Here is a 24,479-nt window from a genome sequence, read left to right on the forward strand (position 1 = left end):
CCGCCCATAAACCCTGTGAAATAAAATGCCTCATCACAGATACAGGCAGCCTGAGAGTCAATCACATCCCATGGGAACACAGCCTGAAGCATCTCTGACAGTACAGAGAGCCAGTAGCTGCCATCTCAGCCTTGCTCCCCTGCCCTCTGCTATGTAGGAATTCAGTTTTACAAGTAAGGTACTAGAAATGTTAAGCCAACACTGTTAGGCTCATTCAAGAATAATACTTGGCAGAATAAACGCAAGAATCATACTGTAGTATGGGAGAAAGAATATGAATGTATAAATTAGATCTGGATTCTAATTCTAGCTCCAGCACTTGCCACCAGTTATTTAACTTAGGAGCCTCAGTTTCCTGATCTAGAGAATAAGAATATAATATCAGCATCACAATATTAAACTAATTCTTATAGTGATAACATAGAAGTCATTCAATTCAGTATTTATTGAGTTATTAATGTAGGTTATAGTTACGTCATTAAGTGTATCTACTAAGTATAGTGGCAGAATGAGTAATATGCCAAGAGCAGTTTGCTGGGATTTGAGAAGTATGATGTCAGGTATGTTCAGATGAAAATTTGAAAATGTTTCCCCAAAGCATTATTCATGTCAGATTTTAGAGATTTGCTGTGGACTGGGAATAATCAAATAACACAAACCATATTTTTTCTATTTTTAGAATGGAACTCAGAATATAGATTCATAGGTGTTTTATCAATTGATAAAATTTCAGTTCTTATGTCAACATATGATTATTAGCTTTTTAGATGATCTAGGCTATATTTATAATTGTGGTCCATCTTTTCCCTTTGACCAAGCATATATTCAACTATCTCTATGCTGATTTATATTCATGCTATGCATATACATTTTAATATTGCTTTATTTCATCTCTAAAAGGCAGACATATTCTCACAAAAAGTTGCAAAGTGAATTTTGCATTATTCAGTACTAAATACATATTTTATATCTCTGGGGCAAGACAGTTGTCAGGTTCATAAAAGGAGATATAAGCATTCATAAATAAAAATCTCCCCAAGTGATGTTTAATGGAAGAGAATTAAGAAACCATAGAAAATAAATGAGAAAAGAAAAATACTATTTTCTGCAATTTATATTTTTTACTTGGGATTATACTCCATTTTGTGTTTCTACTACTTAAAAAGATATTTTCTCTTTCTCATTGCCGTTTCAAAGACTAATAATACAATATTTTCCTTAGATAAAATTATTTCTGAGGACTTTGAGTCACATTAATAAAATTATTCAACAAAAATTTATTGAATAACTACCCCTGGCTCAGGTATGTTTTGGACATACAGAGATGAATAAGTGATGTTTTGTGTCTTCATAGACTTCATTATCTGGGATATAAACAACTTACTATAATAAATTTATTAGTACTCTAATAGTAGTATGAACAAATTGTTGGGGAATACAGAAGGAAGAACTGTTAATTCTGTTAGTGCAGTTTGGAAATGATATTTGAGCTCGTCCTGGTAGGATGAATATAAACTTGCCTGATGTTGAAAAGAAGAAGGGGTGGGGAGGGAAAGGCATGGCATTCCCAGTAGAGTTGTCTCCTTGTCCTTTAAAAAAAAATGTGAACTTTTTAGGAATCTTAAGCGTTGATATATGGTGAGCAAAAAAAGTTTATGAGATGACTGTTAAGGATGACTAAAATGGAAGAGTTGTTCAGGGGGATCTGCATGATTCCCTTTTGAAATCAGGTTTTCAGCACACAGGAGAACTGAAAAGTTAGTGGTGTCTTGAGGAACAAACTCAAAATTGTAAGGAGGTGAGTCAACTGCATCTGCGTTTTTATAAATAGCAAATACGTGTACCTTAAGCATTAAAAACATTTGCGAAAAATTAGTTAATGGAGAACAGAAGATTCTCAAACCCAATACTTTGAGGAAAAAATCCATTTTCTCATTAATTGGAAGATTGTCAATGTAAAGGGATGGCAGTAATTCTCAGTTACTTTCACATAATTCTACTTTAAAAAGCAAGCACTGGGCTTCCCTGGTGGCGCAGTGGTTGAGAGTCCGCCTGCCGATGCAGGGGACACGGGTTTGTGCCACGGTCCGGGAAGGTCCCACATGCCGCGGAGCGGCTGGGCCCGTGAGCCATGGCCGCTGAGCCTGTGCGTCCAGAGCCTGTGCTCCACAACGGGAGAGGCCACAACAGTGAGAGGCCCACATACAGCAAAAAAAAAAAAAAAATAGCAAGCACTGTGGGAGTATTTTCTGTTGAGTCTTTGGTTTATCAAGATGCCCCACAGGAGAACACTTACACAAGCTGGACGATGAGCTCATTTATTAAGATATGTGATGGTCACTGAATGCCATCATGTTTCTGACATGTTTATTCCTCCTGCTGATTTGCTGACTTTTCATTGTTGTTTCATGTTTATATTGAGGTCTGCTGAACATGTGAATATCCTAAGAGCTATCATCCCTGAAATATGTGTTCTTTAAGAATGAGGACTGCAGGTTCTCTGGAGTCTACGTTGTCTCTTTCTGCTGGCTCATATTCATGAAATGAGGGTTTATTCTTTAAAAAAAAAAAGAAGAAAGAAATATATGCTGACCAGTAATGTCAGTCTGATCCATCGTCAATAAAGTACCATGCAAGAACAATTAAAGAGTTGAGTTAATGTTTCACAAAATCAGGATAAACAAAAGCTAGCAGGATTCTTTCTTAGGCATATTTCTCTTCATATGTACCTTTGATTTAAAAATCACTCTCCTCTAGGTTTTTATTTCTTCAAGATTACCAGTTGGAAAGTGACTTTCTTCTTATAGTAATAAGATTGCTGGTACTATATGCATCATAGAATTGCAAGAATTAAGCAACAGAGTCCATGTAGAATGTTTGGCACATAGCAAGCACTGAATAAATAGCAGTTATCATTCTTGTGGTCACTACTACCAGGACCTCCACCACTCCCACCATCTTCATCATTCTTGGTAAATGCTTACTCTCATGTTATCTGTTAACTGCAGAGTCACTGACAGATAATGAGGAATAACCAGTTAGGTCTCAGATCTCAGGAATTCAGGAAGCCCATAAACGTTGTGGACCAAGAAGGATTTGGTCTAGACTGCATGCTCTTTGTCTGTGAAGACAGTGCCTGCAGTCCCCACAGAATGATTACAAAGCACTGCATTGCATTTAAGGCCTTGGCATTAAGAAACTATTCCTTGAAAGGCGTGGTCTTGTTGAGGTGTGAGAATAAAGTCATACTGAAAAAATATAGAAAAGTTACCATGTTTCATTAATTCTAAGATTCAGATCTTTTTTCGCATTTTGTTTTGCCTGAAATCAGTGTGCATTTTAAAGTAAATGTCATGTTATACTTCGACAGCATTTTTTCTTTTAACATAGATAATAATGCATCTTAAAATCATTGGCATTTTAGATTTGATGACATCTTACAAATGCTTAGCCATGTGGTACTCACGAGAAGGGTAGTAAGAATCTAGAAAAAGAACAGGCAAGACCAGACCTTAGGAGGCAGTCGTGGGACTTGGGTGTAATCCGTGTATCTGACTGGGGTCAGTCAAACCCTCTGGCTTCACTGCCACTTTGCGGCTAATGTTTACATTCATCTGCTGTGCCATCCTAACTGCTTCTGTGTTATTTCAGGTCCAGGTTTCTCATCTGGATCAATTTGATAATCTCCCTCTGTCCTTCTTCTCTAACCTACCCTTTGAAATGCTCTAAGAGTCCTTTTAAAAACAGTCAGGTCTTGATACCACTGTCTTCAACAGCCTCTAAAAATTGGCCTCCCGTGATGGCACAGCACAAGTTGGAAGCATGACCTGGTCGCAGTCCTGAATCTGTCACATACTAGTCACATGTCCCTGGGCAAGGTTGTCAGCCTCTCTGAACTGGTTTTCCTAATTATAAGATTGGGGTGATAACAATTCTTTATCTCAGAAGATCATAATTTTGCTATTTACCTTGCAAAGGGCTTGGTACATAGTAGGTGTTTAGTAAATATTAGTGTTCTTGCTTAACTCAGTTTCCTCATCTGCAAAATAGGGTTGATAATTTTTTCCCTGCTAACTTTGTCGGATTGCTCTGACGATTGATGGAAATAATTTACATGAAAGCATAAATTATTTTTATGTTTAAAATTATTACATTTTTATGCTTTAAATTACTATTTTATAAACTATAAAATGCTTTGTCAAATTAAGGATCGTTTTTACCAAAGCATTCTAGGCCTTTAAGGAACTCATTCCAGGGTTTCTTTCCAGTTTAGTGTACTCCAGTCTATTCCAGTCACATACCTTCCTGTACATCCCCAGAATACGCCAGGTACTTTGACAAACTTTGTTCTGTATGTTTATGCTATAGGAATTTTACTCTTCACTATATTCTGTATCCACATCCAGTAACGTCCAGTTCAAATATCCTTAACTTTTCTGATTCTACTAGAAAAAAATTTGCTTTTTCCCATTTTCCCTCAGAAGCGGTAGGAGTTTGGCCTTCTTTTTAATGTTGATTTTATTCTGATTTATATATTAAAAAATTTTTTTTTCATTTATTTTTGGCTGTGTTGGGTCTTTGTTGCTGCACGTAGGCCTTCTCTAGTTGCGGTGAGCAGGAGCTACTCTTCGTTGCAGTGCACGGGCTTCTCATTGCGGTGGCTTCTCTTGTTGTGGAGCACGGGCTCTAGGTGTGTGGGCTTCAGTAGCTGTGGCACACGGGCTCAGTAGTTGTGGCTCGTGGGCTCTAGAGTGCAGGCTCAGTAGTTGTGGCCACAGGCTTAGTTGCTCCGCGGGATGTGGGATCTTCCCGGACCAGGGCTCGAGCCCGTGTCCCCTGCGCCGCCAGGGAAGCCCTCTTTTTATTTATATTATATTAATTGTTTTGTCTGTTTTCTTGTCCACTAGAATGAAAGCTACTGAAAGGTAGGGACATGTCTAATTTAACAGAAATTGTGTAGAATATGTTGAATTGAACAAGGTACACGAAGGCAAGCACAAAGGCATTCTTGACAACGGGGTTAATGGCTGAAGAGGCAATGTACATGGAACTTGTAGAACCCAGTCGTGTTGACTGGAATGGCTGGAGTGTTTGGGAAAGTTGTGAGAAAGAAGTTTTGAAAGGTAGAGTAGCATCTGTTTATGGATGTCCCCAACACCAGCCAGAGAAGATGGAACTGTATCAAGACAACCATTTTCAATTGTTATTTACCAGCAGAATTTTCTTCTCACATTTTTACAACAAAACCCCAGTGTATACGAAAGAGAAAAATGGAGTTGCTTTGGTTGATAGAGACACTGGCTTCCCACCCTCCCTGCGGATCCTCTCCCCCATTAACATCATGTTTGCTCCTCAGCAGAACAGTCGGAGTTTCATGAAGTAAGGTTTGAAAATCAGTGTATTACAGATTAGGTTGGTACCTTCTTGTGCAGGAGAATGACATGATGGGAATTATGCTTCACGTCTGGTAACAATGTGAAAGATAGATTGGAGAGGAGGTGTTTGATTTCCTTTTTAATTGCTTCATTTTCTTTCTGTACTACCTCAGAATAACTGCCAGTCTTCAAGGATTATCCTGTTGAACAGTTTTTCCTACTGTGTGCTCTCTCAACTTCTTGCAGAGCTGTTGTCTCAGTTTTACTAATCTTCACACTGGTGACTGAGCTGAATGCCTAGATGTCTGACTTTACTAACTAAATCTTTCCCAGGCTGTCAAGACCTATCACTTCTGCTTATTTAGTGTACCTGTGCCACGTTTGGGCAGGTTTTTGGGTTTTTTTGTAGGCAATAATATTAGTTTTTAGCCCTGCTATAGCTTGTGCTTTGTTCCTGTCTTCTACTGCTTGTTCAAAAACATAGTTAAAGTGGGCCCTTGGAAGATGATTGTATTGAATTATTGTATCCAGAATAATTATATACTAATTTAAAAGGAGATGAATACCCAAGTAATAGAATAAAATGAGTGATTAGTTAAGATACAATGGGTTTTGCTTTTAACAGGAAAAGTTTCCATCTATCTGGCTTCCCTCAGAGGACTGTATTCTAAACCTGAGTTTCCTCATACCTATATGTAGGTTATAAAATTTAAAAAACAAAACAAAACATTTATTTTTATTCTACTGGGGCAATATGGTCTTTTGGCTAAGACTTAGAAATTAAAAGCTTAATATATCTATCTGTTGGTTGTATAGACATCTTACATCAAAGTAATTAGTAATTTGGAGATAAAAGATTAATTGTGTACCACCTAATAAGGAGGAATATAATTATCTAAGCCAGTTACAATCTTACACATTTTTCATTTAATACATGAATAAGTGGCTAATATGATTTCTTTTTCTGAGACATATTTTTTTTAAATGTTCAGATTTATCACTAATCTTTGGGTTTGATCATGCCTTTGGAAGGAATTAGTGTTTTCTTTATAGAATTAAAAGGTAAAATTTGTTGAGAGAGTATAAGATAATTTAGAAAGAAATCAGTAATTTTTCCCATTTTTACTATTAAGTTATAAGCAGTTATTTTGAACGGTAGTATGAAAAGGTGTGTGTTTGTGTTTTAAGCAGGATGCTGTTAAGTTAAGAAAAATAAATGAGGTGATTTTTCTGGAATCCTATATTATAGAGATCAGCTGATTCAGGAACAGGCATTTTCCTACCTACTACGAAGCTTTAAAGGTCAGAGAGTAGAAAGGTGTGTAGTCTGTTCAACCCCAGACCTACCAGAAAATTTATTTCCCAGCTTCCTTAATTCTTTTTTTTTTTAAAACATCCTTTTTGGAGTATAATTGCTTTACAATGGTGTGTTAGTTTCTGCTGTATAACAAAGTGAATCAGCTGTACATATACATATATCCCCATATCTCTTCCCTCTTGTGCCTCCCTCCCACCCTCCCTATCCCGTCCCTCTAGGTGGTCACAAAGCACCAAGCTGATCTCCCTGTGCTATGCAGCTGCTTCCCACTAGCTATCCATTTTACATTTGGTAGTGTATATATGTCCATGCCACTCTCTCACTTCATCCCAGCTTAATTCTTATTCTCATATAAAGCTAACATTTAATGAACTGTAACTCTGACCTGGGCATGTGCTAAATATTTTATGTACGTCATGTCATTTAGTCCTCAATAATCTCTGAAGGGTAAGCTAGGTGCGGTTGTAATCATCTGCATTTTACAATGTAGAAACTGAGGCTTAGAAGTAAAGTAACTTGCCCAAGATGAGGTAGTTTGTAAATGGCAGAGGTAGCATTCAAACTCCTTGATGTCCGACTACAAAGTAATCTTCACGTTGTGTGGTTTCCTGATGTTGCTTTTTTGGCCAACACTATGCATTATGCCTTGAGTCTATGAAAATGCATTAGAAGACTATGCCCATGTAATGTTTGTAACTGAATTGAGTATGCAAATCACACACTCTTGAAATAATTAGATGATGACTGTGTGATGGTTTATTTATACACTAGTTTGAGGTCATGTGCATCATGCTGTACATATCACACTGCACCACACTTCCTTCTCCGTCTAAGTTTGAAGTACAAGTATTTGCCATCTGATGTGGGTTGCCTGGATGCTCATAATCAGTGAAATAATTCCTCTTCTTAAAAATTATTTTTAAAATATGTATTTTAGTGTTGAATAGCAAGCTATTTTAAGGTAAAATCACCCTGGATCCAGATATCTATTTAAATGCTGTGTTGTAGAGACAAGTAACTTACTTAACCAAATAATTCAGTGAACCTTCACTAAGAACCTAATGTGGGCTAGGTACCATGCTGGATGTCAGGGACTGGCTATGTGGGGCAGTAAAAGAGAGATGGATTTGTAGGATAGTTACTGAGCTAAACATAGGGCCTGGTACGTACAGAAAGTACTAAGAAATGTTTATTAACTGAAAGGAAAGCCAGAGTTGAAATTGTGGTCTATCTAAAATGAGCAAATTAGTTAGTGTTCTTAGTTTGTTTCTTCATCAGAAATAAAGGGTAATAAAATCCACATTAGAAGGATTGTTGTCAAGATTAAATGAGTTAATCGACAAAACGAAAAGACAGCCTACTGAATGGAAGAAAATATTTGCAAATTATATGACCGATAAGGGAATAATATTCAAGATATATAACAGCTCATACAACTCAACATCAAAAAAACAAACAACTTGATTAAAAAATGAGCAGGAGAAGTGAATAGACGTTTTTCCAAAGAGGAAATGGAGATGGCCAACAGGCACGTGAGAAGATGCTCAACATTGCTAATCATGAGGGAAATGCAAATCAAAACCACAATGAGATATCACCTCACACTTGTCAAAATGGTTATAATCAAAAAGAACCCAAATAACAAATGCTGGCAAGGATGTGGAGAAAAGGGAACCCTTGTCATTCTTGGTGCAATGTAAATTGGTACAGCCACTGTGGAAAACAGTATGGAGGTTCCTCAAAATCTAAAAATAAAACTACCATATGACCCAGCAGTTCTACTTCTGAGTATATATTCAAAACAAAAACACTAATTCGAAAAAGTTCAAAGCAGAATTATTTACATTTTCCAAGGTACAGAAGCAACCTAAGTGGCCATCCACAGATGAATGGATAAAGAAGATGTGGTTAATATACACAATAGAATACTACTCAGCCATAAAAAAAACCCTAATTTTGCCATTTGTAGCAGCATGGATGGACTTTGGAAGACATTATGCTAAGTATTAAGTCGGACAGAGAACGACAAATACTGTATGATATCACTTATATTTGGAATCTAAAAAAATATAACAAACTAGTAAATGTAACAAAAAAGAAGCAGATTCACAAATAAAGAACAAACTAGTGGTTACCAGTGTTGGGGGGCTCAGTGTAGGGGTGGTGGAGTGGGAGGTATTGGGTTGGCCAAAGAGCTCGTTCAGGTTTTTCCATACAGTCTTTTGGAAGAACCCGAACGAACTTTTGCGCCAACCTAATACAAACTATTGGGTGTAAAATTGCTCAAGGATTTACTGTACAGCACATTGAACATAGCCAATATTTTGTAATAACTGTAAATGGAAAGTAGACTTTAAAAATTACATAAAATGTTTAAAAAATTTTTTTAAAAAAAGATTAAATGAGGTGAAATATGGAAGTGTGTCCAGGAGTGTGTCTGACACATATCAGATGGTTAATAATTGTTAGTAAAATAGTGAAAAATAAAGAACACCTTTCCCTCTTCTCGAGGCGTGTCAAGGTTTAGGACAGGGGATTCTTGTACATTATGAAGTTGGACTTTAGTTGTCATTTCCTTGTATTTGCTTTAAAGTTCTGTCTGAGCTTCACTAATAATCCAAAGGGATTTTGGACTCTAAGAAGAAAACACATGCAAACACACCCACACACTCCCCCGCTTCTGACCTCATACTTAATTCTCCTTCTCTTGTTCACAAATTTATTGCTTAAACCCATGAAATATTTTTACATTTAGATGTCCTCTATAATAACAAAAAAACATGGGAAATGAGCAGAAGCAGCAGAATTGCATTATTAGATTAAAATTGGGATACAGAAAGAGACGTGTAGGCATTGAAATTTCAACAGCTTATTTTTTCCTCACTTCTACACATTTTATGGTTCTTATGAACAGATTTATTGCATTTTTTCCTCGTGATTGAAAATCGACAGAAATAAAGCCTAGTGATGCCAAAGGGATGTGATGTATGTGTGACACAGGCTGCTGTTTGTGCCCATCTGCACAGAATGCCACATATTTTAAAGAACTTTTAACTCTCTTTCTTAATAGGAAGAGAAAATGATCTGTTTTTCCTTTTAGACAACAGTGAACTGATTTGTTTTGGTCCCTATTGCTGTTTTTAAGAAGAATTGCTAGTGTGAAATATACTAAATGCAAAGCTGTGTTTTCGCTTAAGTTCAATTCATATTTTAATAATGTGTTTTGTGCTTTGTCTATCTTTAGATTTAACCATTTAAAAATTTTGATTGCTAAACTGATCATTTTATACATAATTTTTTAAATCCCATAGGTCATTTGATGATGTTTTTTGATTTTATGGATGTCTTTGTTTGAAGATTATCATATCTTTAATGCTAAAAATGCCTCACGTTTTCTGAAATTGGATTTGAATCATCATGAAAGGATAGAATGCTATGACTGTAAGGTGGCATTAAAAAGCCAGAAACACTTATTAAATTTAAACTGTTACTTTCAGGCACAGATTTTCAACCCTTTTAGAAATTCTTTTGAGTTAAAATTGAAATGTCAAATAACATAAAATTTAAAATACATATTTGGTTCATTATTACCATCATATAGTATTAAATATTAAACATTAATTTATTTCATGCTGCTGGCAGGACACAATGATTCAGGGTTTAATGAAAAAAGTATTGTCTGCTTGATGACTTCCATGTCTTGTAATAGAACTGAGTGTTTATTTACTATGGATTAATAGGCTTTGTTCTGCTAGTACATACTTAAATATGATTTATAAGTCATGTATGAATATACTTATTTCAGACACACTCTATAACTGAAATCCACAAATTCTCTCTTTTGAAATATGCCTTTGTTTCTTCTGTGAAAGGAGTATTTATGAAAAGATGCCTCTACCTTATACACTACATTGCTTACAGTAACCAAGTCCTCATTAAAACCAGTTGCTTTGTACCCAGTGATAGGTTTAATGTAGGTAGTAAAATCTGACTAAATGAATCTGAAAAGAAATCTGCTTTCAGTAAAGGAAATGAATCTAAAACAATAGAATGTACTACTTAGAGCAGAATTAAACAGAAATCTTTAACAGAGAACAAATTTATTTCATTATATTTTGGAGTCAATGTAATTATACATATGATTTGTTCCTACCACTGAATGTATGACCTTGGGCAAGTTACTGATTTCTCTGTGCTTCAGTTTCTTTACCTGAAAAATGGGTATAATAATAGTTCCTGCCTGATATAGTATACCTGGAATTGTGCCTGGCACTTAGCAAACACTGTGTAAGTGTTATCTTTTGTTATTGTGTGATATGTAGAGTAGGGTAAGGAAATGGGAATAAAGGATGAAACCCTTCAAAGTCAACTGAAATAGTACAGTGTCAAGGGCCCTTTTAGGGATGCAGGCTGGCTCTTGTTGCACTTGAGATGAGCTCCAATCACAAAGTGATAACATTCTATGGATGTGTCTTATATCTACAACCTACCTATAAATATCTCAAGGAAGGCACTACTATTTGCAGTCAGCTCAGGTTACTTTCTATTATGAGAAAAAAATTGTTCCTCTGTGAAGTTCCTTTCCCTCACCCCTAAACCTCAAATCCAGCAACACAATCCTCACCTCCAACTCAAATAGACTACCCACTCCCAACTCAAATCTGTGTTGGTTCTACCTATTGATTTTCTTTGAATTAAGAAATCACATCTGAAACAAACTTCCAGAACTACATGTAGGGTGACTTTAATTTTTAGAAGAGCTTAAAGTAGTTGGCATTCAGGTTTTCATTTTAGTTTATTGATCTCTTAAAGCTATTAACTATTATTCAAAGATGGCTACCTTTTTTGGTTTTTATTGAGGTATAAATGATATACAACACTATATTCGTTTCAGGTGTACAACATAATGATTCAATATTTGTGGGTATTGCAGATTATCACCACAATAAGTCTAGTTAACATCTGTCACTGTACATCCTTATAGACTTTTTCTTTATGAGAACTTTCAAGATTTTCTCTCTTAGCAACTTGCAAATACGCAATACAGCATTACTAATTGTAGTCACCAGGCTGTTCATTACATCCCCTTGACTTATTTATATTATAACTGGAAGTTTGTACCTTTTGGCCCCCTTAACCCATTTTGTCGTCCCCCAACCCTCCACCTCTGGCAACCACCAATGTGTTCTCTGTATGTATGAGCTCAGTTGTTTTTTTCTTTTAAGATTCCACATATAAGTGAGATCGTAAAGTATTTATCTTTTTCTGTCTGATTTATTTCACTTAGCATAATGCTCTCAAGGTCCATCCCTGTTGTCTCAAATGGTAAGATTTCTTTCTTTTTCATGGCTGAATAACATTCCAATATATATATGTGTAATTATTTATTCTCACCAACACTTGTTATTTCTTGTCTTTTTTTTTTTTTTTTTTTTTTGCGGTACACGGACCTCTCACTGTTGTGGCCTCTCCCGTTGCGGAGCACAGGCTCCAGATGCACAGGCTCAGCGGCCATGACTCACGGGTCCAGCCGCTCCATGGCATGTGGGATCTTCCCGGACCAGGGCACGAACCTGTGTCCCCTGCATCGGCAGGCAGACTTTCAACCACTGCGCCACCAGGGAAGCCCTATTCCTTGTCTCTTTGATAATAGTCATTCTGACAGGTGTGAGATATCTTTCTGTGGCTTTGATTTGTATTTCTCTCATAATTTGTGGTGTTGAGTACCTTTTCATGTGTCTGTTGGCCATCTCTGTCTGTTTACATCTTCTTTGGAAAAATGTCTATTTGTATCCTCTGCCCATTTTTTAATTAGATTGTTTGTTGTTTTACTGTTAAGTTGTTGGAGCTCTTTATATATTTTGAATATTAACCCCTTATCTGATACATGATTTGCAAATATTGTCTCCCATATGGTAGGTTGCCTTTTCATTTTGTTCATGATTTTCTTTGCTGTGAAGTAGCTTTTTAGCTTGATGTGGTCCAGTTGTTTATTTTTGCTTTTGTTGCCTTTGCTTTTGGTGCCAGATGGTTGGCTGCCTTTTTAAAGTTTGATTTAGGACAGTTGTATTTACAGTCTAAAGTTTCATAGTCATCTTTAAAAGTATCTGTCAAAGTTACTTTTTTCTTGTTTTGCTTGGTAAAATTATAAATGCATGAAAATAGCCTTAAGAAATGGAACTTCAATTGTAATTTAATTTCTGATTCCATTAGACACATGCTACCATTTTGTCAGTGTTACAACCCTATTGACTATTTCTGATGTTACCAGCGGGCTCCTTTTGGATTATTCAAGGTGTTACATAAGTGTAATGATGTCTTACTGGTTTTCTGTAAACTTATGTGTTTGGTCTGGTGAAGATTTATTTTTCAAAATAAAATATTCTCTTATGAAATTTGAACATTATATGTCTTTACACCTAGCTTATGAGAAAAATTATCTGCATTGCGTGCTGTAGTTTTGCAGTCACTGAAAATAGTGTTCTGAACTTAGTTGCTTTTCTTTAAATAGACATTCCATGACAACCAGATTTCTCAAGAAATAGTTGAAGATGTGAGTATTGGACTATGAAAACGAAATTTCAAAGGAGTCACAGTAGACACAAGGTGAGGATAGATTAGATAGTGTTGCCAAATTTGTAGAGAAGTGTTAGACTGGAGAATCAGTAGACTCAGTATACCATGTGAATATAGAGAAGTCCGTTTTTTAAATGTAGATTTCATAGCAAGAGTTTTTGAGACAATTTTGCAGCTGTGTTTCAAGAGAAAGAGAAAGGGGAAAGTAGAGTTGGTGGGAGAATGAAGAAAAAAAGGAGGATGGAAAGGAATGCGTTTGAATTTACCCTGCAAGCACTTAAAATTACTAGTGGACTCCATAATGGCACACTGCCACAAGCAACTCAGTTTGGAGGCAAGTTAACATGGACCAGATTTGACTACCCGGGGGAACTACTATCAGCAGAAAAGAGACAAAGTTTAATATAAAAAGGACAAAATCACTGATCTGAGGGGGAAGTAACTTGCAAGTTCATAGAATATCCTATCTAAGAAACAGTTGCCAAAGCAGATATATTGCAGTGAAAGGTAAGGGCAATAGATTTAATGTGACCTTATATTATTAACTGATAAGGAAAACAAGTTTTCAAAGTACATAAACACACATGCACACGACACACAACACACACACACACACACACACACACACACACACAGAGACAGACTTTTTTTTAAAGGGGAAAGAGAAGCTGTATTTTGATGTTGCTTTAGATAAAAACTGTTTAATCATGCTGCACCATGATTCTCAAATATAACTTTAAATGAAGACTTTTACAGAACGTATCATTTTTTTCAGGAATATTTTTTCCAGTGCATTGAGGAAATCAAAACAACAACAACAACAACACTGCATAAGTGTCCATTCTGGGCACTTTTTCATGAATTAAAACCTGAGGAAAAATTCATGTAAATTTTATGTCTTTTCTACATCTTGTGTGGAATGTTGCATAACAATAATAGTGATATCATCCTATGTTTTGTTGCCCTTACAATTTTCACATCTTGTTCATGATCTCAGTTGATCCTCAGAAGAACACTGTGAAGCAGATAGATGGTTTCCTCATTCTTTAGCTGAGGAAGGTGAGGCCAGATTGGTTACATGATTTGCCCAGAGATGTGGGTCTACAATCCAGGCTTTCGGAGCTTGAATGCAGAGCTATCACGTGAGGATTAGAACATAAGCACCAGAAGCCCAGGAGCAGCTTTGGTTTAGGAAAAGAAGTATTTAAATACTGATCAGTAGTTGATGGTGGAACAAATGACTCAGACTAAGCTTTATCAGGAAAACCGTGCAGAAGAAGCAGCCTTTGTGAACTAGTGAAAGCAGGCACTTAGATCTGAATTGAAGTTAAGTTTCCAGACTTAGAGAAATTAGTTTGTGTGTACTAATTGGCCTGATTTCGTCAAAATTACTTTCCAATAAAATATTATCTCTGTAGAAGTTTTGAGTTGGAAAGAAGAGCAACTTTTGGATGAGACAGGAAGATTTTAAATCTTGTGAAATCTTTTCAAAATCCAAAATCAATGTGTCAGAGCCCAGCTTCTGTTTTGTGACCAGACTTTTTCTGTGTATATTACATTGGTTAGAGGGCATGATTTGATTATGTGGTCAGGGAACAGTCTGGGCAGAATTGTTAAATCATCAGTCTTTGTCTTACTGGCCCCAGCGTCGCTTTCTTGTGGTTATTTTTCAGTTTTATGAAACAGTTTACTCCCAAACACTTTCTCAGTGACTCAATGTCCTAATCTTTTACTTCAGAATTTGTTATCAGAAGAGATACCCTCACTCCCTGATAACTATTTAAATTGAGACCCAAACCTTATGTCAAGAGAATGAATCTTCCTGCAATTTTGGGTTTCAGCAAATTGGCGGGAGGGATTTTGGCGATTAGGCAGAGTAAAAGCAGGAAAGGGTGTGTTCCCTTTGCTCATGAAAACAGTATAGTTCTGAGGTAGCATTTATCCATAGCAGCTACCCAACCCAGGTAATAATCATCCAGATTCTAGAATACCTGGATTCGTTTTTTTTTAAAACGTCTTATTTTTATTTTACTTTTTGGCCGTGCCACGCAGCATGTGGGATCTTAGTTCCATGACCAGGGATTGAACCCGCACTCCCTGCATTGGAAGCACAGAGTCTTAACTACTGGACTGCCAGGGAAGTCCCCCTGGATTCTTTTAGGAGGAAAAGACAAAAGACTACTAAAAATTTTCAAAGCAGACATTGTAACCCACTTGAATTTATCCCTGTGAAGAAAATAGGTGACACTTAGCTAGAAAATAAAAAGTGTTACAGTAGTTTTTGTTTTCTTTAAAAAGCCTTTTAAGGTCATGTATTTAATCACAAGAAATGAAACTTGAGTTTTTAGCATTGTGCTTGTAACACATGAAGTTCGAGATCTGGGGCTCGAGATATTTTCTCCCAAGTTGCACAAGTACTTTGAAATGCCATAACCTGCTGGAGTCCAGCATCTGGCAATTTGTTATACAGAGCAGCTAATTTTTCATTGCAGTTCCTCTGGGGGCTCAGTGCAAAGTCATACAACACAACTGACATAGCGGAGTAGCAGCCTGAATTCAGATCAGGAGCCAAGTGTATTTACAACTCTATAACCTTCAAGCCTAATAAGGAAGTTGTTTTAGCATTTGGCCTATTAGTACATTTAGTGGTTGGATGTGCAATCTGGGTATTTGACATCTGTAACTAACCAAGACATATGCTGAATGTTATTTTCTCCATAAAAGCATTTACTTATCTGAATAATTGGAATTCAGATGTCTTCATCCCTACTTCAGATACTATAATCATATTCAACAGTGTTGAATATTCAAAAATGTTGGAATCAGGCAAGTTGGGCTTGAATTTTGGCAGAAACACTGTGTCATTTGGACGTCTTCTCTATGCCTTAGTTTCCACATCTGTAAAATGAGGATGCTAAAAATAGCAACTTCATAGGGCTCTTGTGGGTATTAAATAAAAATTATAGTTATACTATTAATGCCTGTTATAAAGTGCCTAGTAAGTGCCATTTATTTCATTTGATAGAATTCATTTATGAATATGAAGCTTTTTTGATCATAACAAATATATAATATATAACATGAATAATTCACTCTTCATAAGTTATACTGGCTCTGAAGTAATATGGAGCATGGATTGAATTTCTCCACTTATGATAATGACTCCACTTGGAAACCTCATTACTTGGGATTGGTGCTCTTTCCACTATGACAGGAACCGTAGCTACTCAAATAGACTCAGTTGGACTGTCCAGTAGAAAAATGTATATTTGTATTCCAGGTAGGATCTCATTTGAATAACTAGAGCAATGTCCAATTCAATATAATAAGCACATTTATATTTATTCAATGTAAAGAATACCTTTGAACAATAAATTTTATAGACTATACTTAAAATTCTCTATTTTCCTTTATTTGTACATTATATGTAATAAGTATACTTGAATATCTTTATAATTTAAATTTTTTTTTTTAATAAACAGCATTGGTAATCGTAATTGTAGGCTGGAGCTTATGAATTGGAGATGTACCGTTTTGGAAGTGCCATTGTTATCACAGGAAATCACCTTCTTTTCACTAAATCAATGGGACTTCTTCAAGTTCCACATCTCCTAGCTAACTGGAGTCTTGGTCTTGGCCTCTTCTCCTTTGTTGGCAGCTGCCTGGTTCTTGGCATGTTCATTTTGGGTATACCGCTGTCAGCCTGGTACCACCCTGGGTGCTAACATCAAGAAGGTAATTTTATCAGGAAGAAATAAAAGTGCCTATTTACCCTCTGTAGTCCCCACCCAAACTCCATCTCAAGTGAGCATCACACCCTGATTTATTGTCTTTTTTTAGTTTTATTTTTTTAAGCTGTTGGAAAATAAATTCCTTTGATTTCATGTCACATTTCTCTCTTGGGTCAGAACATCTCGTCAACATTAATGCTCCAACTCAAATGAGAATGCTGTACTAGTGTGTAATTCATACTCTGCACAGGTGGTGACATGATCTTAAGAAGGTGAAGGCCCTAAATCCCTTAGGTTATTAAGTAGAAACCCTCCCATTCCCTAATTATTTAGCCATTTGTTGCCTGCATAGTGAAAAAGATTGCTCTTTAATTCAGTCTGGTCCCTTACATTTGATGAAAAGCTCATTACCCAGTTTTGTCATGGATGAAGCTGTATGTTTGACTCTTTTCTCATTTGTATACTAAATTGGTAAGGGCAGCATAGTAACTTGGCTGTCACCTCCCACTCTCCAATTTCATTTTCTGGTAACCTCTCAGGCTTTGTCATCTCTTGAATTGCTTGTCTTTTTTTACATGCCATATCAGTGGTTGGTTCCCATGTGAACTGGGTCAGCCAGGCTCATGGCCACTGACTTCCCTGGAGTAAACCTTTGTTACAAATTATAGATCTTGTGATAACCACACATAATCAGAGGGAGAGATGGCCATTATTTCTCTTTTCTTCACAGCACAGTCCCAGTAATGAGTTCATTAGATGTAGGACTTCGGTATGTATAAATTTCCATATGTATGTCTGGCTAGAGAAAATTCTCATTCACAAATGTCCTTGACTTACAAAATAAATTAAGGATGTAATTATTTGTGATACAGGAGGATGCACCACAGTGTTCCTTTAAATCAGAAACCTTACTGAAACTTAGATGTTTCAGTCAATGAAGGGAAGGGAAAGGAAGGGGAGAAAAGGAAAGGGTAAAGGAAAGGGAAGTGTGAAAAGATCTACCGTACAGTATGGTATGACTGGGATCATCCCAGAGCTGCACAGCTCTAATCTGGCACACTTGAATTTTGGTTAAAAAGCGATGCAGGAAGATGGCGCCGAAGGCGAAGAAGAAAGTCCCTGCCCCTCCCAAAGCCGAAGCCAAAGCAAAGGCTTTGAAGGCCAAGAAAGCAGTGTTGAAAGGCGTACACAGCCACAAAAAAAAAAAAAAAAGAAGATCCGGACGCCACCCACCTTCCAACGGCCCAAAACACTGCGGCTCAGGAGGCAGCCCAAATATCCTCGGAAGAGCGCCCCTAGGAGAAACAAGCTTGACCACTGTGCCATCATCAAGTTCCCCCGCACCACTGAGTCAGCCATAAAGAAAATAGAAGACAGCAGCACACTGGTGTTCATTGTGGATGTCAAGGCCAACAAGCACCAAATTAAACAGGCTGTGAAGAAGCTTTATGACATTGACATGGCTAAGGTCAACACCCTGATCAGGCCTGATGGAGAGAAGAAGGCATATGTTCGACTGGCTCCTGACTATGACGCTTTGGATGTTGCCAACAAAATTGGGATCATCTAAACTGAGTCCAGCTGACTAATTCTAAATATAAAAGTTTTCACTATAAAAAAAAAAAAGCGATGCAAGATATTTTTTTTTGCAGTCAAGATACATGCTGTAGGCTTAGTGGAACCAAAAGACCCTGTGTTCCTGGATCCATATTACATTAAAACTTGGCTCATAAACCAGACCTAAGTTCTGCCCTTTGGACTAACGGCTCACCTTGATCCAGCATTCAAGGCCTCGAGCAGTTCCTACCACATGACTTCACTCTCCTTCCTGTGCAGCCACAGCCATTTCCCCAAGATAGTATGTTAATTAAGAGACTTGGTATTGAGTGTAACAGAAACCAACTCTGGCTAGCTTAGGTCAAAGGGGAATTAGTTGACAGAACCTTGGATTATTTCATGAGATCAAACAAATTCCTTGGTAGCCAAGTCAGAACTCATGGACCTGCACATCCTCTGGAATGCTCCCTTAGATACGACCACTCCAACAGTGTCCTGTCTCTGAGTGTCTCTGTTTCAAACCTTTGTACCCTAGAATGGGAAACTGTTTGGACTGGTTTGGATTAGGCATCAGTCAGCAGGGCCATATAGCTCAGAAATGAGCATTTGGTAAAAGTTTCTAGAAAAGGGGAGATTGTTAAACTAAGTTATCCCATGACATGACTGCTCCATAATCTAGCTGCTGTCCAGTCTTCATTTCTGTATTTATGATGTTCTTTCTACTTGTCCCCTCTGCCAGGCAAAATCTTCTCAATGCAGTTCACGGTCTGCCTCCTTTGTGATGCCTTTTCTGACCATCTAGTCAGAATTACAGCATTCTCCTGCTTTCCCACAGCATATTACTAATGTCTTTGATTTAGCACACACCATTATTTTGTTCTTCTGATAAACTGAGATGTTGACTGCTACCAGACAATGATTTCACTTTCTTTCCAGCTTCTAGGAAAGCCAGGGCTAAGGTTTACACTCAATTACTATGGCTTTCTTTAGTCAAAAAAAATTTTTAATATGATCTTTCTCTTCTCTTCCCCTTTACCACCTGGCTTTTGTCTTTGTCCTTGTGGTGGGATCCTTGATCTTATGGTACCTGCGGTTTTATTTCACAAGAAACATGAATAGTAACAGAAAAGACTGCATTTGTCACACAAGTTCTTTTTTGGTGCCCTCGCAGTACCTGGAATAACTGACCACAGCTCTGCTCTCACCTTGGTCTGTCACAAACTATGCCCATTGTCCAAGGCTTTACCCAGCTGTCACCTCCTTTATTAAGCCTTTCCTTATCATCCCGATCCCACACCAGATGGCAGAGATATAGACTTATTTTTCCCCTGACGATACTTTTATTCACATTTTACATAAAACTTAACACATATATTTGTCATTATTATTGTTGATGTTTTTGTTAACATTTTTATTAGGGGTGGCTTAGGAAGGCTGATGGAAATTTGGAGAGGTGGGCTAAAATTTCCCAAGCCTTGGCAACCCCAGTACTGACTGGATTTTAGTTTTGATTCTGCCACTTGCTTCCTGGCTGATCTGGTCAGGGTCAAGTAATTCCCCTTCTCTGGGCTTCAAATAATTTCATTTTTCAAAATGTCTTTATTGAGTGTTACAACTGCAAAGGTGATTATTAAAAGCCCCTGTAAACCTTTAAATATCTGTAGAAGTAGAAGAAGAAGTGAGAGCAGCTCTGTAGCCTCCTAGACTTTTTTTCACGTGAATATATGTAAACATCAAAGCATTTTAACCTAGATTATGTCATGCCGTCCATACCATATGGCAACTTAATTTATTTTATTCCCTTAAAAATACTGATTTCAGCAATACATTAGTATCTATCATTTGTTTTATCTGCTGCATTATAAAGAAGAACTATAGTCTAACAATCCCCTATTGATGAAAGTGCCCTTTAAATTTTAAGCTTTTCTTAAAACTAGGAAAGTAATATATGCACATAGTTTTTTTTAAGTATAAAATGAAAATGTTCCTTCTTCCAACATCACTCTCTCTGAAAAAAAAAACACTTCTAAAATGTATTATTTTTTGTTCTTCTGATGGCTACCATCATAGTTTTAAATAATACGTTCCTACATTTCTTGATTTTTATTATAGTATTATTTTACATTGCCATAAACTATTAAATTCTTTTCCATAACTAGAACTCAGTCCTCTGTACTTTCTCATTAGTTGAGTTTAGGAGGCTAAAAAACCAATAGACAGCATTTACAATATTCTAATTATATAAATATTATTAAGCATAGAACTAAGTATGGTGGCAAGGTGAACAGACCCACAGAAGAGGGAATGCCATTAATCCTGTCTTCTTTAAAGGAAAATATTCCAAGAATCAAGGTCAAGTGGATTCAATCTGCTGCTGTTGTTTCTGGCATCTCAAGTTATCTTTTTTCTTAGATTCTTTGTCATTTCATTTAAGTAACTCTCCAAATATTTATTTTTCATATAGGAATCATGGATAGTATTAAATGGCTTATATCCATGCATATTTGAATATTTTTATTGTTGCCTTAATTAATAGATAGTTTTGACGACAAAAGATTTTTGGCTAAAGTTTTTTTCCCTGAGAACTTTGAAAATATTGCTCCATTATCTTCTAGAATCCAGTGTGGCTCGTGAGAAATGTAATTTTAGTGTAGTTCTTGTATGTTTTGCAACTTACTGTTTTCTCTCTAGAAGCATGTAGGGATACACACACACACACACACACACACACACACACACATTTTTTAATCCATGGAATTATAACTGAGAATAGTAATATCTGACTATTAGATTTTTTTTTTTAATCTGACCCAACACATAGTGAGTTTTTTTCAATCTGAAGACTGGTATAGCTTTTATCGGCTTTGTGTAGAATTCTTCTATGATTTCATTTATTATCTTCTCCCCTCTGTTTTGACTATTATCTGCTTCTGAAAATCCTAATAAAAAGATCTTGATCTTCCTAGATGTTAACCTCAAAGTCTTATTTCCAAAATTAGCCATTACTTAGTCTTTTTTCATACATATTCTGGGAGTTTTTCTGAACCTTACTTTCAAAGTCAGTCTTTGGCTATATTTATTCTATTAGTTTGTCCATATATTGAATTTTTTCTTTTTTAAATCATGGGGCAATTCTAAGGAAAAAGTTTAACTATTTCAATATTGTTTTGATTCCTACCTTGAAAAGTTGGTGCAGAAAGAATTATTAATTCATGGACAGAGAACACAACAGATTGAGCGTTAAGTCAGAAAGAAACATTTTCAAGGTTTAAACATTTTTTTTCCCCTCTTATTTGGAGGTAAAAGGTGATTATTTTAAGGGTAAAAGCCAACTCACCTCTCAATCTAATGTGAAATACAACCTGAAATGTAGCCTATCATCAATAAAAACTTTATACTCTGTCCATGCATACTTTTGGGTCGTATGCATAATTTGGGTCAAATTTAAAACATATGTCCAGGCAACCGCAGATTCAATCGACCACTGTTACAGATTTTGCCTAGCCTTGTGGTTTAGGAGAAGGATAATAATAGATAAAAAGGAAAATATATATTAAGAGAATCTCTGCTAAATTAGTTTCCATGTAAAAAAATATTTTCTTATCATCTCTTATACACAGGAAACATTAACATAAAACACCTCCCTCCTTTATTTTATTGAACTCTAAAATACGCTATAAAAGGGGTTAGCTACAGTTCACGAATCAGCTACTCATCACTCAACTCCCACACCTGAAAGAGTCCAAGGAACTTAAATGCAATTGCATTGCACTTTTCACTTTCTTGAGTGACCCCATTTAAAATGCACCTTGAGACTAGCTGCAGAGTAGAATTTTTAATTCTGAGGTGCTGACTCACTTCATTGGAGAGAATGAGACTTCCAATTTGTGAATCTGAAAGAAGTCCTGATTTTCTGGATCATTTTCCTCCATTCACTTTCAATAATGCTACCTTATAAATAGGATTTAATTCACGCAAAACAGCACACTGAAAGCACCAGTGGTAATAATTTATTTTCATATTTTTAAATGCCTTATTATTAATGGAAAGTAACTTTAAAGCCATCCATGATATGCTCCACAGCTAACTCAATTTGACAGTGAAAGATGCTATGTTGGTCCGTAAAGGCAGATATAAAATATACACCATAAGAGCTGATCTTCTGCATATATAATCACATTCTTTGTGTTTCATATTTTTCCGTACTATAAAAAGGGACAGGAAGCACTACTAACACTGCTTTTACTGAATTTTTCCACAGTGTTTTCTGTTGCCTACTATAAACATTTAAACATCTATTTTTACTGTCTAGTTACAACAGTTTTCTATACAGAAAAAATATTTCAGTTCTAATATGAATTGGGTTTATATGAACTCCATCTAAACGTTATTTGTGAAATATTCTGAACGCATACAAAAATGATAGCTTAATGATCTTCAAAATGCTGAGGTTTCAAGTTTCTATAATTCTGCTATCAGACCAGGCAATGTGTTCATCTCTGTGTGGCAGCCTGCCTTTCAGGCATCGTTAATGTTTTAGATTTTCATAAATTCTGCTATGGCCAAACAGACCAGGAACCTGGAATCTATAAAGTGCTGAAGGAATTAAACAGCTACTAGCTTTTATTTTTTCCTTATGGTTTCATCTCCAAATAAAGTGAAACTTAAAAATTAGAATAAAGATTGGGAACAAAAATACTTTGGAACATGCTAAAGTATATACTTTCTACTATATTAAGAAAAGAGCAGACACTCAACACCCTCGGGATAATCCCCAGCCCCCAAAGGGAGAGAGAAGTGAAACATTTTATAAATGAAACATCTCATCAAAATAATAGCAACTTGTATCTAAGAGGTAAAAACTTGAGATTTAAAGTAGGAAATGTTTGAAAAATGTGATTCTGAGTAAGCCTTATGACATTTCTACACCACCCTTGAGTGGTGGTACTCATCCCCACTGAGGACCTTATTTCTCAGTATTGCAAAGGTGATTCTTTCATGGTCAGACTTTACTCTGAATGCTGTATGAAAAGTTACAGCTACAGTTTTTCCAACTCTGTAAGTGCAAGTTCAACCATGTAATCATAGATAACATAGAAGGCCAAGGTCTCAGTCAATTACTAATTTAGCCATGTTTTCCTGCCCAGATATTCATTTGTTTTTGGTGATGGTAATAACAAAATTTTAAAAATGTACTCATTTATTTGTTTTTCATTTGGTTGTTTAATCATATTTGTGCTCCAGTCTGTTCCATAGAGGGTTTGAGAAAGCCTACAGTAAAAGTACATTTGTTACATTAAAAATATCCGGGACAGGAAAACAAAATTTAAATAGGAAACCAAGACCAGAACAAACCCCAAGACACAAAGACTCAGGACCTTAAGTTAAGCAAATATTTTGTTCTTCTGATAAACTTCGATGTTGACTACAACCAAACAGTGATTTCACTTCCTTCCTTGGTGGGGAGCTCTGATAGGATGTGGCACTGCCATGAACCTGATGAGTGGAGATGGCTCCCTCTATATGTATATTTCCCCCAGAGCCTTGCTGTTCCCCATCTGAGGACCACAATTGTAGTTAATTTACCTATATAGACATGTATGGTTATGTATCCCTAAGCAGACTATAAGTAACTTGAGAGCAGGGATTATATTTTATAATTCTGCATCTTCCTCAGTGAATAACACATTAGTAAGTATATAAGTAGGGCATTGTAATCTGGTTTGAAGACAATGTGTTATTCATATTCCAGCAGAAATTGATAATGATTCTTCAATTTCAGTGAACTGGAAGGTGTTAAATATAGGATGATTAGGACAGAAACTAGTGTAGGGCTTATGACACTTTCTTTATTTTTTCCTAAAAAAATTTTTTTGTAGCAGTTTATCTTATTTCATTTTTTTATACAGCAGTTTCTTATTA

The 24,479-nt window shown here is 36.3% G+C and overlaps 1 protein-coding gene and 1 pseudogene across 4 annotated transcripts in view; both read left to right on the forward strand.

Annotated features, from left to right (window-relative positions):
* Window positions 1-24,479, forward strand: part of SMYD3 (SET and MYND domain containing 3) — a gene marked incomplete at its 5' end in the record, with an annotated part of 751,002 nt that overhangs the window by 281,465 nt on the left and 445,058 nt on the right. The gene's annotated exons all lie outside the window — the stretch shown is intronic.
* On the forward strand, window positions 17,492-18,655 carry LOC307048645 (large ribosomal subunit protein uL23-like; annotated as a pseudogene). Its single transcript has one exon. The product of its transcript is annotated as a large ribosomal subunit protein uL23-like (transcript).

The sequence above is a fragment of the Hyperoodon ampullatus genome, assembly GCF_949752795.1.
Source record: "Hyperoodon ampullatus genome assembly, chromosome: 2".
Classification (NCBI taxonomy): Eukaryota; Metazoa; Chordata; class Mammalia; order Artiodactyla; family Ziphiidae; genus Hyperoodon; species Hyperoodon ampullatus.